Source organism: Ictidomys tridecemlineatus, chromosome 1, assembly GCF_052094955.1.
Source record: "Ictidomys tridecemlineatus isolate mIctTri1 chromosome 1, mIctTri1.hap1, whole genome shotgun sequence".
NCBI classification, from domain to species: Eukaryota; Metazoa; Chordata; class Mammalia; order Rodentia; family Sciuridae; genus Ictidomys; species Ictidomys tridecemlineatus.
The window spans coordinates 155,408,964-155,432,428 of record NC_135477.1 but is presented as its reverse complement, the minus strand read 5'-3'; the positions used below and the strand labels follow the sequence as shown (position 1 = coordinate 155,432,428).

Below are 23,465 nucleotides of genomic sequence, written 5' to 3'. Positions count from 1 at the left end.
AGCTTCTCTGCCTTCCTTCAGTTCAGGAAGTTTCCTAAACCTTTGGCTTAAGGCAAGGATAAATTTGACCTCTTGATTGAGGCTTCTCCAAATATCCCAATACCCAGGTCCTCAGCTCTGGGTTGTGAGTTCTGGGTCCTTGCAGGCCCTCCTCTGAGGTAGTGTTGTGAGGTTGTCGACACATCTGCTTTTCCAATGGGCTGTGAGTAGCACACACTGATACCCTACTGCCCAGTGTCCACCATGTGGGCCTAGTGTCAGAACATGAAGCAGTCTTGCTGCAGTTGGACTAGGGTATACGTTGGGGTGGATGTTGTAATGTACAGACTATGGTCCTTAGTCCCTCCATTTACTTTCAACAACCTTTTTCAGTAATAGACCTTCTTCCCTCTGACTTCCAAGACTCAGCAAATCATGCTGCCCAGGTCACAATTCTGAGACTTTTTCTCTCTTCATTAACACTTACCTAGACCGTTCTGCCAGGGCCATCTGGGTCTTCCAAAGTGGCATTAAACAAACACAAAAACACAAACATTTAGTCATTGCTAATGTATAAACGGTTAAATTTATTGGGATAAATTTAAAATCCTGTATTAAAATCGAACAGCTTTTTATCAAACTCTACTAGTATGCTAATATTGGTAGGGGCACAAAGGATTAAGACACAAGTTTCTGCATTTAAGAGCGATACTGGAAGACAAACTTTAAATACATGAAAGCCACTTAAAAATAGAGACTATTAAAGAGTTTAAAATAATTAGTAAAAGTTCATGTAATGATACTGTTTCCTCATCTGTGGAATGACAGAGGATTTGACCAGATTTTCTTCAAATATCCTTATTTGTTCCAAATAAATGACCAAATAGACCTTTCAAATTTTATATAACATGTTATTTACTATGTGCTAGACATTATTCTTAGTAACTCCGCCAATTTTCACAATTCCATGCAGTGGCTATTATGAATTTCCCATTTGGAGAAATGGGCAGAGGTTAAAAATTTGCTCAGGTACACACAGTATTGTAGTGCAGCTGGCATTTGAACCATGCAGCAGGCTCTCGAATGTGCTCTTAACCACCATAGCATCTCTGTGAAGGCCTAAATTCATGTTTTCCTATACTTTTTAAGTGGGAAAACTAATTTTTTTCTATTTTGTATTATGTCACAAACTTGGTCCTCTTACTTCAAACTGGTATAATTTACAATAGTTTCTACCATCTTCTTGGCTGCATCTCCTCTTTAGGGATTTTCTTTTTCTTTACTAGAATCAATACATTTCACTCAGATAGTTCTGTCTCATCCAAGGCATCATAGTCCTTCTCTCCAAAACTTACAAGGGTTAAGCCTTTGCCATTTTGTAACTCTTTGCTACCCTTCTCTTAATTTTGATTTCACACCCCCACCATCACCCCAAGGATTTCTGGTTTCTCTAAAAACTGAGTTTCTTCCATGGCTGCTCAAACTTTCACTTGAATTCTCTCCAGGTACTGCTGTAGGTGGTGAAAACTGAGGGATACAGAGACCAGGGATGGCTGTATGCAATGAATTTTAATATAAGGAAAGGAAAATTTGGTCCTGTGTACTGAGGTTTTAAGAAGAGAGTAGCATTTGAGCAAATACAGTCTGAAGTCTTTTGTGAGTTGGGCAGAGGTGGCACTCCAGGCTAATGGAGGGGAGATGAGTCTGAGGTCTCCATGTCCCATGTCCCTCAAGTCAATCATCCCTCTTGATCTCTTCCCAGAAATGAACTGTGTGTGATGTTCCAGATTTTTTTTTTTTTGTACTAGGGTTTGAACCCAGTGGTACTTAACTATTGAGTCACATCCTCAGCCTCTTTGATTTATTATTTTGAGACAGGGTCTTGCTAAGTTGCTTAGGCTGGCTTTGAACTTGTGATCCTCCTGCCTCAGCCTTCCATGCTACTGGGATTACATACCTGGCTGGTGTTCCAGATCTTGACAAAGTCCAGAAAAATCTAAATCAAGACAATCTGTTTCTCTACATTGTGGACTGCAATCATTTTATAGATTACATCCATTTCTCTGCTAAAATTCCATTTGTTTTTCATCCACTCAAGAAGACATATCAGAATGCAAGCAACTGAGCTTAATAGGCCCACAAAATGACTTTGATTTATTTTGCAGGCTTAATCATCTGAAAAGGCCAGTTCTTTAATTGTTGTAATTGTTTTCTCCAATGTACTTTTCAACTACTCTTCCAGGAGGAGTTGCCTCAGATAGAAGGTGAAGGATCTGGTCAGGGTATATGATGGGTCTCTGGAGACAGAACCCAAATCCAAGCTCCCGACAACAGATCGCAGATTAGAATCTAAAAAGTATAAACATTTTCTGAGCTTGGTTATATTTGAAGGGTTTATGTCTCCTAAACCAAGAGTGCCTCTTTTCTCTGGTTCCCTTCAAAGCACTGCTGATGAGATATTCCTGATTAATTTTACACCCCTCTAAACATTTCTTTACATCAGCACTTCTGAACTGACTTTGGTTCCCTATTTCTTTATTAATTCTTCAGAATGATTTTCCTTTTCAGTGACCTGCAATGTCCCAAAGGCAAAAAACAGGTCCATTTCTGAGGTGTTCCATGCACCCTCCTTCCCCACACAAGAGGCCCATATAGGAAAATTCAGTTGCCCGGCATCAGGAGGTTTCAAATATTCACTTGTTATTTGTTGAATAACCTCCACTGATAAAGCTGTTCTAAAAAAAACACAGCAATTGGCAAATGCTACTGGTATAAATGTAAATTCAGATAAATGGAAGAACCTGGTGATAGCCTGAATTTACATTGTCAAAGAAAGATGTTTAAGAACAAACTGGTTTTCTCTATGACATAATCAGGAACCCTGGGAAAAGAAAGGGCCAGATAAGAAACAGGAGCAGCTTCCTTAGGGAAAGGATGCTTAGACACTTCTCTGCTTACAAATGGAGACAGCACTTAGAGTGCACCCCATGAAAGCTCAATACACCGGTACCCTGGCACTTCTGATTGCTATCTGTGAATTTCTAAACGCTACTGATATTTACGTAGTTCTTTCCAGTTTTTAAAGGGGTTCCCACACCAGGGCTTCATTTGATTCTTATGAATACTTTGCTGGGGTAAAGGACAGGTCTCATTATTCTTGCTGTAGAAGGGAAACCAAATCTCTGGAGCCCACAGAAATCAGAGGAACCAGGATCTGAGCCTGTAAGTAAATATTCATTGAATTGAACCAATATAGAAATATGAGTATTTTAAGGTAAACAGAATGTCTGCCCTTAAAAAGCTCATAATATAGTTGGGAAGAAATGCCCAAATTAAAAATAACAGTATGAGGATTAAATAAGGCAAGACCAAACACAAAACAGTAAATGCATCCTTTATTGTGAAATAAACTAAGAAAATGCCTTGATATTTCGGTGTACTTATATAACTTTCATCTCTTTATTGAACTGAAATTTCCAAGTATTCTCCACTGTCCCCTACTCCTAACCCAAGTTGCAGCTTAGTATTCTGGGTTTTATGTAGATTCACTGCACCTATTGTCTTCAGTTTGATACCTTAGCTATGGATATCTGGGTTTGTCACACTTCTTCAGTTCTATGTTTGCAGAACACAGGAGCTCCTGGTCAAAAAGAAGCAAAAAAATTGAGGCATAAAGGAAGGAATCTCAGGAAAAAAATAACTGACCAGGCCAATGGAGAGAGTAAATAAGAAATCAGAACATGCCCAAGGTCAGGACTGTCTCTTCCTGATACTCAGAAGAAACATAAGTCTAATAATTATGTGCATGCTAATAGAGCCTTTAAAATTGGTATTTCCCCAAATCTAGAATGGCACTAGCACTACCAATTCCCCTAAATGCCTCCTCCTTCATCTGAGGGATTGTATAGCCTTCCACATAGAGACTGTCTCCCTATTCACTTCAATCAGGGCTATCCATTGGCAAAAACAGATTCATAGCAGAGAGAACCTCACCCACGGGCTCATCAATAGATGAATGAGGATAGGAAGAACATGGCTGCCAGCGAAGAGGCAGCACATACAATGCCTCCGTGGTAAGGGGATCAGAGAGACTCATTAATACACCCACATGCGTCCTGCTGGGAAACTTCAAGCAAATTTCCTCTGAAAGGAGACCTTCCTGGAACTAGTAAGTTTAATAGGAGGTGTCAGATTGTCACAAAATACTTAATCTCGGCAACCCAGAGCAGGGGCACAGTCCCGCCGGGGGCCGCCGAATGGCCGCTGCTTACACATTGCAGTGAGCATAGGAGCTGACACTAACCGCCTGGACCCCTGCGGGCGGGCTCTGTGAACCCAAGCCAACCGCTGCCCGCACGCTGCAGCATTCGTGGGAACGGTCGTTGCCTGCCTGGGTCCCCGCGAGCTGGCTCTGTGAATCCCAGCCGGCGCAGGCCACACGCTGCATTGTTCTTGGGAACCATTGCTGCCTGCCTGGATCCCCACGGGCGGGCCCTGTGAACCCAAGCCGACCGCCGCCCACAAGCGGCAGCGAGTTTAGGAGCAGGAGCGGCCTGCCTGGGTCCCCGCGAGCTGGCTCTGTGAATCATAGCCGGCGCAGGCCACACGCTGCATTGTTCTTGGGAACCATTGCTCCCTGCCTGGACCCTGGCAGGCGGGCCCTGTGAACCCAAGCCGACCGCCGCCCACACGCTGCAGCGAGTTTAGGAGCAGGAGCGGCCTGCCTGGGTCCCCGCAGCCCGGCTTTGTGAACCGCCCACACGTAACATCGAACTTGGGAGCAGTTGCTGGCTGTCTGCCTGTCCCCCCCCCCCCCCCCCCGGGCTGGCTTGGTGAACCTCAACCAGCCGCTGCTCACACGGCGCAGTGAACTTGGGATGGGAGCCGGCGCTGCCTGCTTGGCTGCTTGGGCCCCCGCAGACCAGCTCTGTGAACCGCCGCTGGCTACCGCCAAGCGGCCGCTGCCTACACCCTTGCAGTGAGTGGGGGAGCAGGCGCTGCCTGCCGGGCCCCGAGGGCCCGACTCTGTGAACCTCCTCTGGCGGTTTGGAGCTGCAGACGACCACCCTCCACCTGCCAACCCAGTGCTGCAAACGACCCCTGACCAGCTCTGCAAAAGGCCCTGCCCACACAGCGAACAGCAGGAATGGAGACCCGCCCAATCCGGGAGGAAGTACCGCTGCACAGAGATTGACTCCCGCCTACTGAGAGGAGAAACTTGGCCCGGTGGGCATAGCTTTTCCAATTCCACTTGTTGGTTTTATGTCTTGAGCTTTGGGAATCTTATTAAAGTAGTTAGTGCCTGCACCTATTTGATGGAGTGTTGACCCTCTGTCTTCTTCTGGCAGGTGTAAGGTTTCTGCTCTAAATCCTAAGACTCTGATTCACTTTAGTGTACTTTTTGTTCAGGATCAGAGATAGGGATCTAGTCTCATTCTTTTACATAAGGATATCCATTTTTTCCCCCAGCACTATTTGTTAAAAAGTCTATCTTCTCCTCAACATCTATTTTTGGCACTTTTGTCAAATATCAGAAGGCTGTAAGTGTGAGTGTTTGTCTCTGTTTCTTCTATTATATGTCCTTGGTCTTCATGACTATTTTGATGCCAATATCATGCTGTTTTTATTGCTATGGCTCTGTAGTATAATCTGAGATGGGTATTGTGATGCTTCCTACATGGCTCTTCTTGTTCAGGATTGCTTTGACTATCCTGAACTATCTCTTATATTTCCAAAAAAATCTTGTGACTTCTTTTTCTAGTTCTGTGAAGAATGGGTATTGTGTTGAATTTGTACAGTGCTTTTGGTGATATGGCCATTTTGACAATATTACTTCTGTCAGATGGGAAATATTTAGAACTTGATTGGACTGAGAGGTGCCTAGGCTTAGGACACTTCCAGGTATGTCTATAAGAGTGTTTCCAGAGCACACTGGCATGTGGGACAGCACCCTGAATGTGGATGGTATTGTCCATTAGGCTGGGGTCTTGGATGGAACACAAAGCTGAAGCAGGAGGAAGCTATAGAAGATGCAAGCTTGATCTTTCCTGAGCAGGTGTGTCTGTTGCTGCTGCCAGCACTTGTGGACATTCCACTCCAGCTGCCGGCTGATGATCCAGCTGCCAGCAAACTTCCAGTTGCTGGCTGATGATTGGCTCACAGTGGCCCCAGCAACATCTAGCTGATTGGCTCCTCTGCGGTGATGTTCATTGGGCTGTTTCCCTGCCCTTCAGACTGCCAGCTGATGATTGGCTCACAGCGGCCCCAGCAACATCTAGCTGATTGGCTCCTCCACGGAGCTGCTCATTGGGTGACTTCTTTGGCTCTGCCCACGCAACCCAGCCAATCGGCCTCAGGAGCAGGAGGATTGTGGGAGGTAGAGAGGCTGGTGTGGGGGTGAGAGGCTTGTGGAAGCCGGTGGTGGCAGTTGGGCTCTGAGGGTTTTTCCCTGGAGCTGTTTTGTTTGGCGTTTGTAGTTCTAAAAATAAAGTTAGTTTCTTTTTGACAAGTGGCTCCTGATTTGTGCCAAGCCAGACTGCGGCATTTGGCATTAGCAGTTTATCGAACTCTAGGACTGCATTTATAATTTTTTTTTTTACTGTCTTTTTAAATGTTTTTTAATCCATCTTATTTTATTTTATTCTATTTTTTAAATCTCATTTTCCATTTCTACTATTATTATTTTTCTTTAAATCCCTTTTAATCTTCTATTTTTTTCTATCCTTCTTTTCTCCTGTCTTTACATCTCTTTTTAATTTTCTTATTCCCCCTTCCTTGAATTCTACCTGCTTACTCTTATTCTCTTTAGTGACTTCTACCCATCCCTTCTAATACCTTTCCTCCCAAGCTTCAAATATATTTATAGGAGTAAACAGTAACTCAGCAGTCAAACAGAACAAGAAACAATATGAACAGCATGAAAAAGCAAGGAAGAAAAGGAGTGCAAACAATGCAGGGCAGCCTAAATATTCAGGAGGATATAGAACCACCAGAAAAATGGTCATATAAAGAACTCATGGAACACCTGAGACAGATGGAACGGAACCTTAAAGAGGATACAAGACAGCAAATTCAAGCAGCGAAAGAACACATTGAGAATGTATTACACAAACAGATAAAGGAAGAAGTTAAGCATCTTTATCAGGAGATAGAGACTATAAAAAAGAATCAAACCATAATCTTAGAAATGAAGGAAACTATAAACCAAATTAAAAACTCAAATGAGAGTATCATTAATAGAGTGGAGCAAGTAGAAGCTGGAACATCAGATAATGAAGACAAAATATATCATCTGGAAAAGAGGCTAGCCATCTCAGATAGGCTGGTTAAAAATCATGAGAGAAGCATACAAGAGATATGTGATAATATAAAAAAACCAAATTTAAGAGTCATTGGGATAGAGGAAGGGATAGAGATTCAAACAAGGGGAATGAGTAATCTACTAGATGAAATAATCACAGAAAACTTTCCAGAATTAAAAAAGGAAACAGATATTCAAATTGTAGATGCATACAGGACACCGAACATACAAAATCACAGTAGACCAACGCCAAGACACTTTGTTATGAAGATATCCAATATACAGAACAAAGAGAAAATATTAAAAGCTACAAGAGAAAAGAGAAAGATTACATTCAGGGGTAAACCAATAAGGTTAACAACGGACTTCTCAACTCAGACGCTGAAAGCGAGAAGATCCTGGAATAACGTATTTCAAACACTGAAAGACAATGGATGCCAACCAAGAATTCTGTACCCAGCAAAATTAAGCTTCAGATACGACAACGAAATAAAAATCTTTCACAATAAACAAAAACTAAAAGAATTTGCAGCCAGAAAACCAGCGTTGCAAAGCATCTTGAGCAAAACACTTCACGAGGAAGAAACGGAAAACAATAACCAAAGCCAACAGTGGGAAGTACCTCAGTAAAGACAGATGGAGGGGGGAAAACTAATCATGGTGAAACAAACGCAATTAAAAAAAAAAAAACAAAAAAAAAAAACGAGACAAATAATCAAATATGGCTGGAAGTACAAACCATATATCAATAGTAACTCTAAACATTAATGGTTTAAACACTCCAATAAAGCGACATAGGCTGGTAACATGGATCAAAAAAACAAATCCAACAATATGCTGTCTCCAGGAGACTCACCTGACTGGAAAAGACATACACAGGCTGAAGGTGAAAGGTTGGGAAAAAATATACCACGCACACGCTCCTCGCAAGCAAGCAGGGGTGGCCATCCTCATATCGAGTAAAATCGACTTCAAGACTAAGTTAATCCAAAGGGATAAGGAAGGACATTATATACTGTTAAAAGGAACCATTAAACAACAAGACATAACAATTATCAATATTTATGCACCAAATAATGGCGCTTCGAAGTTTATAAAACAAATTCTCCTCAAGTTCAAGAATCAAATAGACCACAACACAATAATTATGGGTGACTTCAACACACCTCTCTCACCATTGGACAGATCCTCCAAGCAAAAGTTGAATAAAGAAACTATAGACCTCAATACCACAATCAATAACCTAGACTTAACTGACATATATAGAATATACCAACCATCATCGAATGGATATACTTTTTTCTCAGCAGCACATGGATCCTTCTCAAAAATAGACCATATATTATGCCATAGGGAAACCCTCAATAAATATAAAGGGGTAGAGATTATACTATGCATTTTATCTGATCATAATGGATTGAAACTGGAAATTAATGATAAAAGAAGGAAGGGAAAATCCAATATCACATGGAAAATGAACAATATGTTACTGAATGATCAAAGGGTTACAGAAGACATAAAGGAGGAAATCAAAAAATTCTTAGAGATAAATGAAAATGCAGACACAACCTATCGGAATCTATGGGACACAATGAAAGCAGTTTTAAGAGGGAAATTCATCGCCTGGAGGTCATTCCTCAAAAAAAGGAAAAACCAACAAATAAATGAGCTCACACTTCATCTCAAAGCCCTAGAAAAGGAAGAGCAAAACAATAGCAAATGCAGCAGAAAGCAAGAAATAATTAAAATCAGAGCGGAAATCAATGAAATTGAAACAAAAGAAACTATCGAAAAAATTAACAAAACTAAAAGTTGGTTCTTTGAAAAAATAAACAAGATTGACAAACCTTTAGCCATGCTAACGAAGAGAAGAAGAGAGAGAACTCAAATTACTAACATAAGGGATGAAAAAGGCAATATCACAACAGATGCCACAGAAATACAGAAGACAATTAGAAACTATTTTGAAAACCTATATTCCAATAAAATAGAAGATAGTGAAGACATCAATAAATTTCTTAAGACATATGATTTGCCCAGACTGAGTCAGGAGGACACACACGATTTGAACAGACCAATATCAATGGATGAAATTGAAGAAGTAATCAAAAGACTACCAACCAAGAAAAGCCCAGGACCGGATGGGTATACAGCGGAGTTTTACAAAACCTTTAAAGAAGAATTAATACCAATACTTTTCAAGTTATTCCAGGAAATAGAAAAAGAGGGAGTCCTTCCAAATTCATTCTATGAGGCCAACATCACATTGATTCCGAAACCAGACAAAGACACAGCAAAGAAAGAAAACTACAGACCAATATCTCTGATGAACGTAGATGCAAAAATCCTCAATAAAATTCTGGCGAATCGGATACAAAGACACATCAAAAAAATTGTGCACCATGATCAAGTAGGATTCATCCCTGGGATGCAGGGATGGTTCAATATACGGAAATCAATAAATGTAATTCACCATATCAATAGACTTAAAGATAAGAACCATATGATCATCTCGATAGACGCAGAAAAAGCATTCGACAAAGTACAGCATCCCTTTATGTTCAAAACATTAGAAAAACTAGGGATAACAGGAACTTACCTTGATATTGTAAAAGCTATTTATGCTAAGCCCCAGGCTAGCATCATTCTGAATGGAGAAAAATTGAAGGCATTCCCCTTAAAATCAGGAACAAGACAGGGATGCCCTCTATCACCACTTCTATTCAATATAGTTCTCGAAACACTGGCCAGAGCAATTAGACAAACGAAAGAAATTAAAGGCATAAAAATTGGAAAGGAAGAACTTAAATTATCACTATTTGCAGATGACATGATTCTATACCTAGAAGACCCAAAATGGTCTACAAAAAAACTACTAGAACTAATAAATGAATTCAGCAAAGTGGCAGGATATAAAATCAACACGCACAAATCAAAGGCATTTCTGTATATCAGCAACAAAACCTCTGAAATGGAAATAAGGAAAACCACTCCATTCACAATATCCTCAAAAAAAAAAATAAAATACTTGGGAATCAACCTAACAAAAGAGGTGAAAGATTTATACAATGAAAACTACAGATCCCTAAAAAGAGAAGTAGAAGATCTTAGAAGATGGAAAGATATACCCTGTTCATGGATAGGCAGAACTAACATCATCAAAATGGCGATATTACCAAAAGTCCTCTATAGGTTAATGCAATGCCAATCAATATTCCAATGGCATTGCTTGTAGAAATAGATAAAGCAATCATGAAATTCATATGGAAAAATAAAAGACCCAGAATAGCAAAAGCAATTCTAAGCAGGAAGTGTGAATCAGGTGGTATAGCAATACCAGATTTCAAACTATACTACAGAGCAATAGTAACAAAAACAGCATGGTACTGGTACCAAAACAGGCGGGTAGACCAATGGTACAGAATAGAGGATACAGAGACTAATCCACAAAGTTACAACTATCTTATATTCGATAAAGGGGCTAAAAGCATGCAATGGAGGAAGGATAGCATTTTCAACAAATGGTGTTGGGAAAACTGGAAATCCATATGCAACAAAATGAAACTGAATCCCCTCCTCTCACCATGCACAAAAATTAGCTCAAAATGGATCAAGGACCTTGATATCAAATCAGAGACTCTGCGTATGATAGAAGAAAAAGTTGGCTACGATCTACATATTGTGGGATCAGGCTCCAAATTCCTTAACAGGACACCCATAGCACAAGAGTTAATAGCAAGAATCAACAAATGGGACTTACTTAAACTAAAAAGTTTTTTCACAGCAAGAGAAACAATAAGAGAAGTAAATCGGGAGCCTACATCATGGGAACAAATTTTTACCCCCCACACTTCAGATAGAGCCTTAATATCCAGAGTTTACAAAGAACTCAAAAAATTAGACAATAAGACAACAAATAACCCAATCAACAAATGGGCCAAGGACCTGAACAGACACTTCTCAGAGGAGGACATACAATCAATCAACAGATACATGAAAAAATGCTCACCATCTCTAGCAGTCAGAGAAATGCAAATCAAAACTACCCTAAGATACCATCTCACTCCAGTAAGATTGGCAGCCATTATGAAGTCAAATAATAACAAGTGCTGGCGAGGATGTGGGGAAAAGGGTACTCTTATACATTGCTGGTGGGACTGCAAATTGGTTCGGCCAATTTGGAAAGCAGTATGGAGATTCCTGGGAAAGCTAGGAATGGAACCACCATTCGACCCAGTTATTGCCCTTCTTGGTCTATTCCCTAAAGACCTTAAAAGAGCGTACTACAGGGATACTGCCACATCGATGTTCACAGCAGCACAATTCACAATAGCTAGACTGTGGAACCAACCCAGATGCCCTTCAATGGATGAATGGATTAAAAAAATGTGGCATTTATACACTATGGAGTATTACTCTGCATTAAAAAATGACAAAATCATGGAATTTGCAGGGAAATGGATGGCATTAGAGCAGATTATGCTCAGTGAAGCTAGCCAATCCCTAAAAAACAAATACTAAATGTCTTCTTTGATATAATGAGAGCAACTAAGAATAGAGTAGGGAGGAAGAGCAGGAAGAAAAGATTGACATTAAACAGAGGCACGAGATGGGAGGGAAAGAGAGAGAAAAGTGGAATTGCATGGAAATGGAAAGAGACCCTCATTGTTATAAAAAACTACATAAAAGAGGTTGTGAGGGGAATTGGAAGAAAAATAAGGAGAGAAATGAATTATAGTAGATGGGATAGAAAGAGAAGATGGGGGGAGGGGGATAGTAGAGGATAGGAAAGGTAGCAGAATACATCAGTCACTAGTATGGCATTATGTAAAAATGTGAATGTGTAACCTATGTGATTCTGCAATCTGTATTTGGGGTAAAAATGGGAGTTCATAACTCACTTGAAACTATTGTTCGAAGTATGATATGTCAAGAGCTTTGTAATGTTGTGAACAACCAATAAAAAAAAAGATAAAAAAAATAGATGAATGAGTAAAAAATTGTGGAATATACAAATAATAGAATGTTATTATATCACAGAAAGAAGTGCTGATTCACGCTGTAACATGGGTAAATCCTGAAAATTATGTGAATAAAAGAAGCCAGATATATGCAATTCAGTCAAAATATCCAGAACAGAACAAATGATACAGACAGGAAATAAATCAGTAGTTCCAGGGGATAGGGCAGGGAGGAATAGGGAGTGGCTGCTAATAAATATGGTGTTTCTTTGTGAGTGATGAACATATTCTGGAATTGGTGATGGCTGTACAACTCTAGGAATATATTAAAAACCACTAAGTGGTTAAAAAAAAAGTGGACAATGTTAGAGTTTTACTTTGAATTTAAGGAGAGAACTGAATTATATATTATTTATTTCCTTGGACAGGAAACATAATTAATATATCAAAAATAGAATAAGCATAACTGAAAAACTACTCACAAAACCCCCAAACTGGAAAAGAAACAAAGACATAAAAGAGGTGAAGATGGCAAATAAGACCCAAAATATGTATAAGTGGTGTTCCCAAAGAGAACAGAACAAACAAAACAAAAAAGTCAGAGTTACTAAATGGAAACTTCTAAATTAGTCATAAGAACAGTAACCAACATTTATTGAGCATTTACTAGATATTCTAGGCATAGTTTTAAGCACTTTGCATGTATTATCTCATTTAAAATTTTTTTTAGTTGTTGATGAACCTTTGTTTTATTCATTTATTTATCTATGGTACTGAGAATTGAACCCAATGCTTCATACATGTGAGACAAGTGCTCAGAAATCAGAGGAACCAGGATATGAGCCTATAAGAAAATATTCATTGAATTGAACCAATATAGATATATGAGTATTTTAAGGTAAACAGAATGTCAGCCCTTAAAAATTCATAATATAGTTGGGAAGAAATGTCCAAATTAAAAATAACAGTATGAGGATTAAATAAGGCAAGACCAAACACAAAATATTAAATGCATCCTTTATTGTGAAATAAACTAAGAAAGTGTTTTGATATTTCAGTGTACTTATATAACTTTCAGTTATATAAGCCACTGAGCAACAACTCCAGCCTGCATTATCTCATTTAAGGTTCAAATAATTGAATTAGTTTAAGGATTATCATGATCCTTACTGCACTCACAACAAAACCGAGTAATTAGCCAAAGAAAATACTTCAGTGAGTGGCAGAACTGGAGTGAAAGAATCTTCAGATTTAAAGGGAAATGAATCCAAGAAAAATCAAATAATTAAGTCATTCTGGTACAGTTTACCAAAATTCAAAGATAAAGGGAGGAAGAGATCCAAGAGAACTGTTGGGAGGCTGTATTCCTTGTTGCTCTGTGACTTGGGATACAAGCAGATGAAATACTGTTTCCCTGAGAGACAGCCGTTGCTGCCCACTGATCCCCTGCTGTTTGCCCCTACTTTGTCCGCCAGCCCCTTTTCCAGTATATCGCATGCCTTTTGGGTGCTGGTCAGTGGCTACTTCCACTGGCTGCCCGTTTGCCTGCCTTTTACCTGCTCATCTATGCCTTTAGCCAGCCAAATGCCCACCCTTTGCTGGCAGACTGAAGGGCCCATTGCTGCCCAGAAGTCCATTGTCAGGGTACCTGCAGGTTGCGTTAGACATGATTGCAGCCATCTTGGGAAACTGGCCAGGGCCTGGGAGTCAAAGGCCAAGGGGCCTGCAGGTTTGCTACTGCCACCACTGCATCTCAGGGTTGGCTGCCTCAGTCTGGGGACACTAATCAGGTCCTATAGATATATCATCAGGATACCTGTAGGTCTGGATGCACTTGCTGGGTGTGCTAGTAGCCGTGATCTGGCTGCCTCTTTGCAGGATGGCTCCTTTGTGTGAGCACATCCCTGGTAGTCTTTCTGATAGTTGGAATAGCATTGAGATCTTGGGACTGCAGCAAGGCAGAGCTTGGGGAATCTGAAGCCCAGTTCCATCAGATTGCAGATGGATCTGTGTGGGCCAGTTTGGGCTTGGCAAGCCCGTGGAAAGCCAGAGTCTTGGGGCAGTTCCCTGGGGTGGGGAGCACACAGGTTGGAGAAACTGGAAAGAACCAGGAATCCTGAAGTGCCCTGGGACAGAAAGGCCTAGCTACAAGTGCAAAGGCTAGAAGAGGGTATGAGGGCATCCTGCTATCAGACTGGGGAGCTACCATCAAACTTTAGAAAATCCCACCTATTGGCAGAAAAGAAAAGCTGAGAAAATTTTTTGAAAGCCAATGGAAGCAACTGTTCAACTTTCCATAGAGACTTTCCTTTTTTTTTCTTTCTTTTTTCCCCTTTTTCTCACATCTCTACCATGTATGAATTCAAATATTTTTCATGCATCAGTTTATTGAGGAATGGGATATCTGACTAGTATATCAAAATTTGGTTTTGTATTCTTAAATTTTTACTTTTTTTAAAAAAAACTATATTTTTTTCTTTCACTTCTCTGTCTCCCTGGATTCTCTTTCTCACTTCTCTCATGCTAAACAGCCAACCTCTACCAATTCCTTCTTTGCTCTTACTATAAATTTTTACCTCTATCTTCTCTCCTCCCTTATAAACATCACATCCTCCAACTACTTCTGTTCCCTCTTTGTCCAGCATTTGAAATAGTAAACCCTTTTAGCAAACTTATTGTTTATATTGTAGACAATAATTGAACAGATCATTTCTGTTTATTGAGACAAAACTGTAGCTCCTTAATAGGAGCTATTTGGTTTAAGGTTGTATATTGCTTGCATTGGGTGCTGTTAATATTGGTCTCCCCCTCAAAGGTGAGATACTAGAAGCCTGCAGGGACACTATAAGACTACTATAAGAAACTGTACTGCCTCAGATCCATACGCTAGATGGACACAAAAACAACCTGAAAAAACAAGAGAACAAAGCACCTCAATCAAACCAAGATTTCCAGCAACAGAATCCATAGACAACACAGTAGAAGAAATGCCAGAGAAGAAGTTTAGAAAGTACATAGTTAGACTGATCTTTGAAATAAAAGATGGTATCAGAGAGAAAACACAGGAAGTAAAAGATCACTTCAATAAAGGGGCAGATATATTATAAAAAGGAACCAAGCAGAAATCCTCAAAACGAAGAAAACAATAAATCAAATTAAAAATTCAATGAAAAGCATCACCAAGAGACTAGTTGGTCCACTGAAAAAATAAATAAAATTGATAAACCTGTAGCCATGCTAACAAAGAGAACAATGCCAGCGTGGCTATGAGTTTAATTTAAATTACTAAAATTCATGATAGAAATATCAGGACAGACACTACTGAAAAACAAAGAATAATTAAAAACTATTTTGAAAATCTATACTCCAATAAAATAGAAAATCTTGAAGACATTGACAACTTTCTAGAGATATATGATCTACCCTAACTGAATCAGGAGGACATACACAATTTAAACAGATTAATTTCAAGCAATGAATTAGAAGATGTCTTCAAAAGCCTGCCTACTAAGAAAAGCCTAGGACCAGAAGGATTCTCAGCTAAGTTCTACAAGACTTTCAAAGAAGAATTAACACCAGTACTCTTCAAATTATTCCATGAAACAGAATAGGAGGGAACCCTTTCAAACTCATTCTATAAAGCTAATATCACCCTGACATCAAAACCAGACAAAGACACATCAAGGAAAGAAAAACTTCAGACCAATATCCCTAATGAGCATAGATGCAAAAATTCTCAATAAAATTCTGGAAAACTGCATACAAAAACATCTTTAAAAGACAGTGAAACATGATCAAGTGGGGTTCATCCCAAGGATGCAAGGTTGGTTCAAAATATGGAAATCAATAAATGTAATTCATCACACCAACAGACTTAAAGATAAGAATCATATGATCATCTCAATAGATGCACAAAAAGCATTAGACAAAACACAGCACCTCTTCATGTTCAAAATACTAGAAAAACTAGGGATAGCAGGAACATACCTCAACATCGTAAAAGCTATCTATGTAAGCATGAGGCAAACATCATTCTAAACAGAGAGAAACCAAAAGCATTCCCCATAAAAACTGTAACAAGACAGGGATGCCTGCTCTCACTACTTCTATTCAACATAGTCCTTGAAACTCTTGCTTTCACAAAAGAAATTAAAGGGATACGAACAGGAAAAGAAGAACTCAAACCATCACTATTTGCTGGTGACATGATTCTATACTTGGAGGATCCAAAAAATTCTACCCGAAAACTTCTAGAACTAATAAATGAATTCAGCGAAGTAGCAGGTTATAACATCAATACTCATAAATCAAATGCATTCTTATACATTAGTGAGGAATCCACTGAAAGAGAAATTAGGAAAACTACCCCATTCACAATATCCTCAAAAAAAGAAAAAATCTGGGAATCAATCTAACAAAAGAAATGAAAGACCTCTACAATGAAAACTATAGAACACTAAAGAAAGAAATTGAAGAAGACCTTATAAGATGAAAAGATCTCCCATGCTCTTGGGTAGGCGGAATTAATATTGTCAAAAAAGGCCATACTACCACAAGTGTTACATTTAATGCAATTCTTATTAATATCTCAATGTCATTCTTCACATAAATAGAAAAAGCAATCATGAAATTCATTTGGAAAAATTAGACCCAGAATAGCCAAAGCAAACCTTAGCAAAAAGAGTGAAGGAGACATGATCATAATGCCAAACCTAAAATGACACTACAGAGCTATAGAAACAAAAACAGCACGGTATTGGCACCAAAACAGACATGTAAACCAATGGTACAAAAAGAAGACACAGAGATAAACCCACCTATGAGTTATCTCATATTAGACAAAGGCACCAAAAACATACATTGGGGGGAAAGATAGCCCATTCAACAAATGATTCTAGGACTGGAAATCCATTTGGAAAATGAAATTAAATCTCTCTTACCCTACACAAAAATCAACTCAAAGTTGATCAAAGACTTAGGCACTTGAACACAGACCCTGCGCCTAATAGAAGAATCTCCAACATGTCGGCCTAGGAACTGATTTTCTTAACAAGACTCCTAAAGTGCAAGAAGTAGAATCAAGAATCAACAAATGGATTCAAACTAAAAAGCTGCTTCTCAGCAAAAGAAACAATTAATAACACAAAGACAAGGCCTACAGAATGGGAGAAAATCTTTAGCACATGCACCTCAGAGCATTAATCTCCAGGATATATAAAGAATTCAAAAACTTAACACCCCAAACCAACCAAACTAACAACAAAAAAACCCCCTCAAACAACCCAATCAATAAATGAGCTAAGGAACTGAACAGACACTTCTCAGAAGAAGATATACTCTCAAATCAACAAACATGAAAAAAAAATGTTTATCATCTCTACTAATAAGAGAAATCCAAGTCAAAACTACTTTAAGATTCCTTCTCATTCCCATCAGAATGGCAATTATCAAGAATACAAACAACAATAAATGTTAACGAGGATGTAGGGAAAAAGGTATACTTATACATTGATAGTGAGACTCCAAATTGGTGCAACTCACTCTGGAAAGCAGTGTGGATATTCCTCAGAAAACTTGGAATGGAACCACAATTTGACACAGTTATCCCACTTCTTGTTTTATAACCAAATAATAAGCAGCATACTACAGTGACACAGCCTTATCAATGTTTATAGCAGCTCAACTCACTATAGCTAGCAACTTTGGAATCAACCTAGATGCCCTACAACAGATAAATGTGGTACATATTCACATTCTTAAAGAGGGAGCTGGAGAATATCATGCTAAGCGAAATAAGCCAACCCCAAAACCAAAGGCTGAATGTTTTCTCTGATAAGCAGATGTTAATCCATAATGGGGGGAGGGGTTTAGGGAAGAATGAAGGAACTTTGGATTATGCAGAAAGGAGTGTTGGGAGGGGAGGGAGTGTGGGATGGAAGGATGGTGGAATGAAATGGATATTATTACCCTATATACATGTATGATTACACTATTGGTGTGACTCTGCACCATGTTCAGTCAGAGGAAGATAAGTTGTGCTCCATTTGTGTACAGTGTGTCAAATACATTCTACTGTAATGTATAATTAATTAAAAAAATTAAATAAAAGACAAAGGGAAACTTACATGATCATTCTAACTGGAAAATTCAAATTTCTCCCAAGGGAAGAAAAACAAAAGATCAACTTGACTTCATATTTCTCCTCGGTATCAACTGGTGTTAAAGATCAGAAGGGCAACAAATCCTAAGGAAGAGAGGGCCCAAGACTTTCATGGTTGGCCTGTTGTCCTTCAAGAAGAAAGGTTGATACTGCTTTCACTTGTGCTTCAGGTTTGTCACCTAAGAAGCTTTCCATTGGTTCAGCAAATCGCAGGAAGGTCCTGGTCAGCAAGGCTTGGGTCTTGTGACACTCAATTTCCAGGATCTGGGCATGAGATGCCCAAACATCCCAGCTTGAGAAGAGACAGAGAGGCTTATCACAATCATGGAATAATTGGAAGGAACTTCATGGAAGTTTTTGTGATTGATTGAATATGGGGAGTTTATGGAAAACAGCTGGGTTTCTGCCACATAACTGGCTGTATAACTAAGCCACTTCCTGGGAGAGGTCATGGATGGAACAGTCATAAGTTTAGCTTTGGGCACTTGAATTAGAGGTTTAAGGGGATCACTGAGGAAACTAAGCTGAGATGTCCAGCAGGCAGGTGGATCAATGGGCCTGGAGGACAGAGGAAAAGGGTCTGGGAATGTGTATCTGGGTTTATTGGACACAAAGTTGACAATGGAAGCCAGATGACTTCTGTGGGATCACCTGAAAAGAAAAATATAAAATGAGAACTGAGTGACCAGAAAGAGCACAGGAAATCTCAGCATTTAAATGTCAGGCATAGGAAAATAGGGAGAAGCTAGTTAGGAAGCAAGAAAGGAGTAGCCAGAGAGTAAGAAGAAAACTGAGGAGAAGTGTGATGGTATGCAAGTCAGGGGAGAAGCGTGTTAGAAGGAGAAGAGAATAGTTCAGTATGCTGAAGTTGCAAAGAGGCACAATAGGATGAAGGGATGAAATGAGTGTAGGTGTTTCCTTATGGGTCCAAATTTTAAAGATATTCCAGAATAAAAGAACAAATAGCAAATGTACATGCTGACTTCTGTACTTACAGAGTTCAGACTTAAACCTGTACAAAAAATACTACCCAGGTTAAGGAGAAGCCCAGGAAACTACAAGAGTAACTAGTTTCTAAACCAATACTATCTGAAAATCACATGTCTGAAAAAAATGTGTGTGAAAATATTCAAGAAAATATCTAAAAATGAAAAGGTCAATGAAGAAAGACTCTTAGTGCTTACTATTAGCTACACAGACAGAAATAGGTATCAGAACAGATAACAAACTGAAATGGAAAGTCCCCAATACATTAAATTGGTGGGCCATTTGGATGAGCCTCTTAGTCTCTGATTAACTTCTTTCCAGTTGGAGAGGTAGGAAATCTGGTTCCTTTGCAATTAGATGTAGCTTATTAGGTGTCCTTGAGTTAAATTTTGGAAGGCAGAAGAAAGGTGGGAGCCATTTTCCTGCTGCTTCTGACAGAAACATGAAGCATCCACAGGAAGGAGGAATCTACTTGGTATAAACAGTCCTTTAGCCATGTTCTGCAGATGTTCAATCCCTTTTGCCCACCCCAATCTAAATGACAACCTAGGACATCCTGCCTTTTGAGACTTTGCCAACTGGTCCTTCAGGTGAAATAACTAATTCAAAAATCTCTAGCTTACTCTTAGGAGTTTGTCCCTGAAAGCTCCTTTTCTGTTCCCCAAAACCTCAGCAAATTAAGGGAACTGTCCTTTGTCCTTTAATATAATATGTATCTATACTTTCTATCCCATTTCTATTTCTGGGATGGAAAGTCTAAATACATATTATCTTAAAGGACAAAGGCTTTCTCTTAGGCACACTGGAAACAAGATAAGTTAATGTTATCTGTAGAAAGCTACTTTATTGCAAGTACCTTAGGACAGATGCTCCTGCAATGCTGGTCAGACAAGCAAACTAAGCAAGCCAATACTTATGATGTTACTGCTTGTGCAGCCTAATATATAAAACTGCTCTCTGGGTGAGTGCTGAATTGAGGGCACCATGGAAAGGATACACTAGAGTACTACAAGCATAAGCTTGCAGAAAAACTTCAGGCTTAGTGTTATCTGGTAATATCCAGAGCACATAAACAAAAGGCAAATGACAAACTGGGAAAATAGCTGCAACACAGGTAACAAAAGGTTGATATTCTAGATAGAGTTCTTGCAAATGAACAACAACAAAAAGATAAGCCCAGGTGGGTAAAAGATATGAGTAAGCAACTTTCAAATGCTTCAAAAATAAAAAAAGTTGTACTTTACTAGTAATTAATAAAATAAATTTAAAACTACCCTGCAAAATCATTTTTCTATCAGATTAGAAAAGACAAAAAAGAAAAAAAAAACAGTGCTGGCAGGATGTGGAAAGAAACTGGTGTCAAAGCAGTGCCACCTCTCTGTAGATCCTTTGATAACATGCATCAAGAGCTTTCAACAATAATCACACCTTTTGACACCAGTTCCAGAACTTTATCTTGAAGATGTAATTAAGGATGTGTACAGAGACTTAGCTACAATTAATTTTATAAATGTGAAAAGCTGGAAATAACCCCAATGTCTAAAAAGAAGGGAAATAATTATGCTACATCTGTATAATGAGAAACCAGAGTCATTAAATGACATGCAAAATGGAAAAATGTTCACCACATATATTAAGCTACACAAGCCAGTTGCAGTATAATTCCAAATATGCATAAATATGAACAGAATAAATGGGAAGGCTTGTTTATTTCTGGTTGCTGTGTTTACTATTTTTTCCATTTTGTTTATGGTTCACTAATTTTCCTCAATGAATGTACATTTCATTTATTATAATTAAAAAAAAACCTAGCAATTATATGAAGGTAAAAAGGAAAGAAAGGGCATTAGTAAAATTTGAATTGACTGAAGTAAAACTGTAACAGATCACTAATCAGTAAATAAACAAATCATTAAGTATTAACATTTCTTTTGAATTAACTAGATTTAATTTTCCTAGCATCAAAGGGAATGAGACCTCAAATATAAATTGACCTGAGGTACAGAAAATAAAGTCACAATACAGGTATACCTATCTTTGAACTGTAAAACTGCTACCAGTTATGTATGTATGTGTGAATGTTTAAACATTTTAAAAGGACATCCAATAAGTTGAAAACTGGGATTCCCTTTAGTAAGGTGGAATTAGAGGAGAAGAAGAGATAAGTTTTCTTCACACAACTCCATGTATTTTGACTTGTTATAACAGGTATGCAAAAATCTAAGTAAAAAGTGCAGTTAAGATAAAAATGATGTTTATATACTTATGAAAATACTTAGAAACATGAAGTATGGTATGATTAAAATCATTAGCAATATACAGCAGGGAATCAAATATGCTTCCCCTCATGGAATTTAAATTCCAGTAGGGTGAGACAAACAATAAATAGTTAAGTATGTTAGGAGGCCAAAGTGCTAAAAAAAAAAAAAAAAAAAAAAAGGAACTGCATAAGGGAAACTGTCAGTGTTGTGGGAAAGGAGCAAATTTATATAAGTTGGTTAGGGAAGGACTCACTGAGATAATGTTTGAAAAAAAAATCGAGGGTTGAAGTTGTGAGTGATGATGAATATCTAGAAGAGCTTCACAGAGAGGATAGAAAAAACAAAGGCCTTTAGGTAGGCTCAAAGAACTGTAATGAAAGCAGTGTGGTTGAGACAAGAGTAATTCAGAAGAGAGCAAGCCTGTCAGAAAGGTAAGAAAATCATTGAAAATGAGCTCTATAAGACATTGTAAGAACTTTGGCTCTACATATCAAGCGAAATAGGGATCTCCTATTGTGATTTTAAGCAGAGATATACCAGGATGCCACTGGCTGCTGTGTGGAAACCTGGCTGTGAGGTAAGGAAGGCAAAGACTCCTGGTTGTCTTGGTGAAGGGTGAAGGTAGCTGTGGAGATATAACTTTCCTCTGGTATTGCTAAACAGTTCTCAGCACAGGAATAGGTAAATACAAAACTCGCCAAAAGAGACTGCATTCAGAAAGCCGAGCTGCACAAGGGGTTAGAAGCCAGGTCAGGGGAGCCGTCGCCAGGCAAAGTTAGGACGGAAGAATAGCGACAGGGTTACACAGCAGAAGCTCCGCCCCCACTTCCGTGCACTTCGCCGCATCCCTTTCCCGCCCAAGTCCCGCCCACCAGGCAGTCAGAGCGTCAACGCTCGCGACAGGGTCCGCGACGCATGCGTTTTTGGTCTCGATCGGCTTGGCGTGACGCTCGCTCCTACTCTCGGCCAAAGTCTCTGCCCTGCCCCCTCTTGTACGACCGCTACCTTGAGCCCCAGCTTCGTTCTCACCCAGATCTGGCTCTGCCCAAACCTCGACTTCAATCCTGTGAACAGTGACTGTAGAACAACCTCGAGCACTGCAGACCCACGTCCCGCGCTCCCGTAGTGGCGGTGGTGATGGGCGGGGGTGGGGTGGGATAGAATAGGCGGGACGTGGGAAGGCAGCGGTTGCCTTGGGCCCACTTCCGGAGGACGGGCGGAAGTGGCTGCGGTGAATGGTGGGAGGGGGAAAGGAGCGCAAGGGGAGGGCCGGGCCGCCGGGGGTCGAGGGGGTGGGGCCTGGGCCCGCGGTGGGGACCAGGCCCAGGGCCCGGACTTCGACCCCGGGCGGGCCGTGGTTTCCGGCCGACACAGGGTGGGCGGGATCCAGGTAACGACTCTACGCGCTAGGGAGAGGGTCGTCCTTGCGGCGGATCAATAGGGTTCGGACTTTAGAGAGGGTTGCAGTGTCACCCCCTTGTCCCGTGAACATTGAACACGGGATTCTGAAGAGAAGGGTGGGAGGAGTTAAATTCCTGGTGGGGGAGGGGAGGTTATGTGGATGCCACGCCCCTACAGGAAGGAAGAGTGTGTGTGTGTGTGTGTGTGTGTGTGTTTGTGTGTTTAGGAGTAAACTTACGAAGGGGCAAAAAGGATGGGCTCTTGGAAGGTTTGGGCTATTACAAGAATGGAGTCAGGCCTAAAACATTCCAGGAGAGTGCTTTTGGGAGTGGCCCTGTAAAAGAGTTTGATGGAGATTGGGAATTACATCCCTGACACAGTTTTGGAAGCAGAGGGGGAGGTGAGGGTTGAAGAAA

At 39.8% G+C, this 23,465-nt stretch overlaps 2 protein-coding genes across 6 annotated transcripts in view; one reads left to right on the top strand and one right to left on the bottom strand.

Annotated features, from left to right (window-relative positions):
• Btnl9 (butyrophilin like 9) overlaps positions 1 to 22,916 on the bottom strand; it is a 154,988-nt gene extending 132,072 nt beyond the window's left edge. Inside the window, exons 1-3 of one of the 2 annotated variants that reach the window (XM_078050401.1) lie at positions 22,678 to 22,916; positions 18,366 to 18,692; positions 467 to 495 (exon numbers count right to left, since the gene is read on the bottom strand). The gene's annotated coding sequence lies outside the window, so the exon portion shown is untranslated. The remainder of the gene's footprint in view (positions 1 to 466; positions 496 to 18,365; positions 18,693 to 22,677) is intronic. The other variant, XM_078050410.1, reaches the window with a different exon arrangement.
• Positions 1 to 23,465, top strand: part of Zfp62 (ZFP62 zinc finger protein) — a 114,567-nt gene that overhangs the window by 42,375 nt on the left and 48,727 nt on the right. The gene's annotated exons all lie outside the window — the stretch shown is intronic.